The sequence below is a fragment of the Oryctolagus cuniculus genome, unplaced genomic scaffold, assembly GCF_964237555.1.
Source record: "Oryctolagus cuniculus unplaced genomic scaffold, mOryCun1.1 SCAFFOLD_50, whole genome shotgun sequence".
Lineage (NCBI taxonomy): Eukaryota > Metazoa > Chordata > Mammalia > Lagomorpha > Leporidae > Oryctolagus > Oryctolagus cuniculus.
In genome coordinates this window covers 847,295-854,474 of record NW_027208298.1, presented here as the reverse complement: position 1 = coordinate 854,474, position 7,180 = coordinate 847,295, and positions in this window count along the sequence as shown.

The window sequence follows — 7,180 nt, the reverse complement described above, 5'->3', positions numbered from 1 at the left end:
TTTTTAAGGAATATGTGTTGTGGGGCAGCTAAGGGGAAGTATGCTCTCCTGTCTGATGGGTTCAGAGGTAGGCTGTCCATTGAGGCCCAAGACCAGTTTTTGGGTCTCCTGCCAGATAAAATCTCTCCTCTGAGGTGAAAAGTGTCTGAAGAAGCTGCTGGCAGTTATCCCAATCTCTCAAGAGGAGAGATTAGAACCTGTGGTTTTTCTGAGAAAGAAGGGTTTTGCTGTTTCCAATTATAGAGATCACTAGTGAATAAGGGAATATAGATCATTCAGGGGGTCCTGCCCTCCCCGAATGGGGAGGTAACGACATAAAGGGAAGACTGGAACCTCTGGCAGCTCTGGGTAAAGATAATACCTCATCCCACTCTGTGTGTGCAGAGGACTAATGAGGCCAGTCGTCTCCAGACCCTGTCAACAGAGGACTCACTGAGGTCCTCAGAGTTACTGGTGTTGACAGGCCCTCAGGGGACATTGGAGTGGAAGAGTCAGGGGCACATATGGTCATAGGCATAATTCCAAACTGGGGAGTGTCTAGGACATCTGAATCCTCTGGCAGACTTGGAATGACTGAAGGGGGTGACTTATCCTTCCCTTGGGCCACCAAAACACTCTTTCCTTTTGATGACCTTATCTGTTTCTTTAGGCTGGCTTTTAGCCATGTTGGGGGGGGTCTATGAGAAAATCCATCCAGACCCCAATATACGGGGCCTGGGCAGGATGATCTGGCTTCCCAAAAATCACCCATTGAAACTGTAAAACTATAAACAGGTAAGTGGTTCTTTCCAGTGGCCACCCAACATTAAAGATTGGCCACTCCTGCTCACAAAAAAGATGGACATTAAGAGCATTTATTTAATATCCAAAAGATACAATCGCACACTTTTTGACTTCCTCAAAGTCTTTCAGGAAGAAACCCAATGAGGGGTCAGCTGGAAGAGAAGACCCCTGTCCCATCTCCTAAATGAGTAAAACACTGAGCACACAAGGCACAACAGTGAATGAACAGATAAAGATGACTCCTATACAAATTAGGTTGAACCAAAACCAGAAAACCAAAACCAGAGGTCTGAGATAACGTCTAAAACTCAGACCTGGTTCTGGAAGTAGTGCTGTGTCCAGGCTTCCAACAATCCCTGACAGGTCAACTCACACACCAGAAACCAGAAGAAATCAATAATGATTTCTACTCACCAGGGAGATACCAGACAACTCCTTTGATTTAAATTTAGCGAAGACTCTGAGAAACTGTGCTGAAGTGTCAGAAGTCAGCCCAGGGCTGAGGAACATCTCTCAGGGGCCAACCCTGAACTTCCTCATTGGGCTATGGAAGTACAGGGGAGAAATGTATGTTATTGCTTTTTCAAGCTTTCCTTAGGTATAGTATACAAATTTATCACATTTCATGCATATATTTTGATGACTTTGGACATTGAACACATCATAATATCAGTACCATAATCAAAGAAGTAGGCATCCATAGGAACCAAAAATCCTCATAGGCTGGGTGGTAAAAATACCACCTTAAGTGTGAAAATGATCATTTGGATAGAATTAAGTGTTAAAGTGATCATATAAATAGGATCAAGTGTCTGTTAATAATAATAGAATTTAAAAGTAGAGACTGTTCCAACATGGGAAGCAGTCCACACAGCAGACTCATAGAATGATAATCACATTAAGTAGCACTCTGACCTCAGAATCAGCCCTCAAGGTATTCTGGTCTGGCTAAAAAGTCCACAAGAACATATCTGTCATGGAAAGCCAAGACACTTCGAAAAAAAATGTCCTACATGAAGCACCTCGGTGGGTGAAACCCCAGGGGAAAAAAGGGGTCTTAAAAAAATAAGGTACTTTTCTCTGAAGGGAAGAAAGAAATTTTGCTTATGGTTTTCAAAAGTATTCCATAGGGACCGGCACTGTGGCATAGTGTGCAAAGCCACCACCTGTAGTCCTGGCATCAATATGGGCACCAATTCAAGTCCTGGCTTCTCCATGTCCTATCCAGCTCTCTGTGCACTGAATTTATATCCTGCTACTTTGCCACACTCTTCTATGAGTTCTAAGATTCTCTTACTAGAGTTCTTTGGATCCCCTAAATAATCATATCATCTGCAAAGAGGGATAGTTTGACTTCTTTCTTCCCAAGTTGTATCACTTTAACTTTTTTTCTTGCCTAATAGCTCTGGATAAAACTTCCATTACTATATTGAATAGCAATGGTGAGAGCCGGCATCGCTGTCTGGTGCCAGATCTCAGTGGAAAGGCTTCCAACTTTTCCCCATTCAATATGGTGCTGGCTGGGGGTTTTTCACAAGTTGCCCTGATTGTGTTTAGGAATGCTCCTAATATACCCAATTTTCTTCTAAGATCAATCCCATTCACAATAGATACAAAGACAAACCAATACCTTGGAATAAACTTAACCCAGGATGTCAAAGATCTCTATGATAATTACCTTCAAGAAAGAAATAGAAGAGGATACCAAAAAAAATGGAAAAATCTTCCATGCTCATGGATTGGAAGATTCAGTATCATCAAAATGTCCATTCTCCCAAAAGCAATTTATACATTCAACGCGATACCAATCAAAATACAAAGACATTCTTCTCAGATCTGGAAAAAGTGATGCTGAAATTCATTCGGAGACACCGAAGACCTCGAATAGCTAAAGCAATCTTGTGCAAGAAAAACAAAGCTAGAGGCTTCACAATACCAGATTTCAGGACATACTACAGGGCAGTTATAATCAAAACAGCATGGTACTGGTACAGAAACAGATGGATAGACCAATGGAACAGAATTGAAACACCAGAAATCAATCCAAACACCTAGAGCCAACTCATATTTGATCAAGGATCTAAAACTAATTCCTGGAGCAAGGACAGTCTATTCAATAAATGGTGCTGGGAAAACTGGATTTCCACGTGCAGAAGCATGAAGCACGACCCCAAAATTACACCTTACACAAAAATCCACTCAACATGGATTAAAGACCTAAATCTATGACATGACACCATCAAATTTTTAGAGAACATCAGAGAAATCCTCCAAGATACAGGCACAGGCAAAAATTTCTTGGAAAGGACCCCAGAGGCACAGGAAGTCAAAGCCAGAATTAACATTTGGGATTGCATCAAATTGAGAAGTTTCTGTACTGCAAAAGAAACAGTCAGGAAAGTGAAGAGGCAGCCAACATAATGGGAAAAATATTTGCAAACTATGCAACTGATAAAGGATTAATAACCAGAATCCACAAAGAGATCAAGAAACTCCACAACAACAAAACAAACAACCCACTTAAGAGATGGCCCAAGGACCTCAATAGACATTTTTCAAAAGAGGAAATCCGGGCTGGTGCCGTGGCTCAATAGGCTAATCCTCCACCTGTGGCACCAGCACCCAGGGTTCTAGTCCCAGTCAGGGCACTGGAATCTGTCCCGGTTGCTCCTCTTCCAGTCCAGCTCTCTGCTGTTGCCCGGGAGTGAAGTAGAGTACGGCCCAGCTATTTGGGCCCTGCACCCGCATGGGAGACCAGGAGGAAGCACCTGGCTCCTGGCTTCAGGTCAGTGCGGTGCGGCGGCCACAGCACACCGGCCACAGTAGCCATTGGGGGTGAACCAATGGCAAAAGGAAGACCTTTCTCTCTGTCTCTCTCTCTCACTGTCCACTCTGCCTGTAAAAAAAAAAAAAAAAAAAAAAAAGAGGAAATCCAAATGGCCAACAGACAAACAGACACATGAAAATATGTTCAGGATCACTGGCCATCAGGGAAATGTGAATCAAAACTACAGTGAGGTTTCACCTCACCCTGTTACAAAAAATGAAGAATGAAATGGGAAAAAGATTAGGAGATGGAATGGTTTGCAGGTGGGAAGGTGGTTATGGAGGGAAAATTGCTATAATCCAAAAGTTGTACTTTTGAAGTTTATATTTATTAAATAAAAGTTTTCCAAAAAAGTTAATGAATAGAGATGGAAGTGGTACAGAAAGAGGCAGTGACCCAAATGCATCTATATAAATACCAAAAGTGTTCCTTCATATATTCTAAAACCTTAGGTATATATGATTTGAATAATTATCATACTATGGTACACCCTAATTCAAGAGATTATGATTGACACATTCATCCTTTGTAGATACCATACATATTTGCCTTTGTCACTTTTATTCCATTCAACCCCTCTCTGTGGAGGATCTCAGGTAAGGCCATTATTTCATGCTGTGTTGCCAGAGTGGGACAATCCTAGGGAATTTTTCAAGTGTTTTCCATAACAACAGGGGTTGAATTCCTAATGCATAGTTAGTTCCTAAGTAGTGGAACCCTCATACCCCAGATTCAGAATCTTAGAAATGGTTTAAACATGAACCATGTACATGTGACTATATGTGTTCATGTCAACAATGTGATATCATTCATTTCTCTGTTGGCCTATATATTTTTGAGTAGTTACCCCAAGTATTGTGCCTACAATATGCTATCATTAGAATATTTTATATAGAATTTAAAGTTCCAGCTCAGATAAGGATGACAGCTTGCTAAAAATATTATTAGCCATACATGTTCCCTGAATCATTGCCATGTTAGAGAGATGTTGGATGAAGTCCAGGAAGCATAAGGCTCAGCTGTCAACCTCCACAAATTCTAGACCCTCCATCTCTCAATTACATGGTGGCCCTTGGAAGTCAGGCCCCTTCCCCACCACTACTGCTACCGTTCTATCAAAGATTCCTCTAGAATTCTATAAAAAATCACATTCTTACCCACTACCTACATGACCCCTTTTTTTCCTGATCTAATGAAATTGTCAAGCATTTGTCTTCTGTTTTATGATATGTTATTTATTCAATTTCTAATTCTTCCTGCACTAAGTACTCTTCACATTTCTTTTTAGGTTGGTGTGTGAGTCTTGTAGAATGGAGGCCTATATGTGAATGAGTGTAATTGGTTGCTACCAGATTTCTCATAGGTAATTGGTACAACCTTGAAGGGCATGATCATGATGGGGAAACTAAACTCAATAAATTTAAGCAAGGAAGTAGAAGATATACAAACTAAGATCTTCATAAGATAAATGGATGTGCACACAAATAAATGCAAAGAAATATGGTATTCATGTATTATAAGTATTAATAGCCTTAAAATATACATAATATGAAAAGGCATATAATAACTTGTTCAAATCATGTCAAAATCCCCATGTCATTTTTCACAGAAGTAGAAAAGAACAAAGGTTACCAAGGCTGGGAGTTTCAATGCTCAGAAGTTAGAGAAATAAAATTTCATTTAGACAAGACCAATGAGTTCAAGTGATGTGTTGCACATCATGGGGAGCCTGGGAACAGCATGCAGTTTACTTGCAAAATGTCTGAGGCAGATGACTTTAATGTGGTTAACCCAAAAAATTGAAGATGATGAGAGGATGTGAGGTAAACACATGGCAAAGAGCTGGATGAACTGATTCACAATGTGCACAGATATCAACTCATTCACTTGGAACCATAAGTCTAGACGATTTAAAGTTAACAATTAAAAACAGGTAAGAAGATTATTAATTAAAAAGGTAGAGGAAACAGCACTCTGGCCTCAGAATCAGCCCTTAAGGCACACGCATCTGGCTGAAAAGCCCATGAGAATATTACAGGCATGGAAAGCCAAAACACTCTGGCCAAAAAAAAAAAAAAAAAAAAAAAAAAAAAAAAACCTACATGAAAGATCTCTGCGAGTGAGATCCCAGTGAAAAGAACAGGTCATCAAAGAAGGAGGTACCTTTCTCTGAAGGGAGGAGAGAACCTCCACTTTGACTACGACCTTGTCTAAATATGATCAGAGTTGGAGAACTCAAAAGGGTTCCATAGCCTTGGCGACTCATGACAAGAGCCTAGGGTGAGTACTGATGCCATTAACAAGAGTGTCCATTTGTTAAGTCAACAACAGGAGTCACTGTGCACTTACCGCTCATGTGGGATCTCTGTCCTTAATGTGCTGTACATTGTGATTTAATGCTATAACTAGTACTCAAACAGTATTTTCACTTTGTGTTTCTATGGGGGTGCAAACTGTTGAAATCTTTACTTAATATATGCTAAACTGATCTTCTGGATATAAAGAGAATTGAAAATGTATCTTGATGTGAATGGAAGCGGGGAGAGAGAGGGAAAGGGGTGGTTTGGGGGTGGGAGGGAAGTTATGGGGGGAAGCCATTGTAATCATAAGCTGTACTTTGGAAATTCATATTCATTAAATAAAAGTTTAAAAAAAGGGTAGAGGAATATTGTTTAGAATGTTTCCTGTAAAAAGTGAGAGAAAATAGACAGCCTGAGAAATCCATGTTTGATACAGAACAGAATTCCTTTCACTTGTCACATGGAAACCATACCAATGCTAAATGCTTGTTAAATGGGGAGAACCTCAGGGAGGTGGGTAACTGGATAAATTGTCTGGAGGGGTATACATGGTGAAAGAATTGGTCCCCTTTTCTGAATATGCCCGTTCATTCTTAATCATGAAGCCAATGTTCCCAGCAGCGTTCTGTAGACTTGAGATTGATATTAGATACAGCAATGAAGAGACTGGGTGGGGAGCACAGTCATCAATGATAGACATCAGCCCTTGACTTCTTTCCAACTCATATGTGGAATGATGCAACTAGATATTTTGTTGATCCTAGCATCGACTCTTTCTAAACTTGCCAAACACACCAAGAAGTCCCCTGGAGTAACACTTAACACTTTGTACACAGTCCAATCATTCAGTGGTCCCCAGTGCTTTGTTGGACCATGATGAAATCATACAAGGAGGAGAGGAAAGAGAGTCCAAAACATGTTTTTCCAACATGTTTTCCCCAATAATGGAGGGTGACAGGTGCAGGGCCCCAGGGCTGGGTGATCCCTTGAGTTACTGTGTGGGACACAGTGAAGCAATGAAAAGGCTGAGCTGCAAGTGCTGTGCTGATCACATGGACACCAAGGGCAATGTCTCACTGCATGGACTTCCTTAGAAATAACTCCCTGTAGTTGCTAGTTGTGCCCCTTTCTGACTCACTAGACTTGAAGACAGCGATACTGGGATTCGGCAGTGCCCTGCACAGAGAGCGATTCTCTGCAGGGGATTGAGCCTGCTGACACCTGCCAGCTCCTTGTTCCCTAACCTCAGCTGATGTTCTGGGCTTCATCT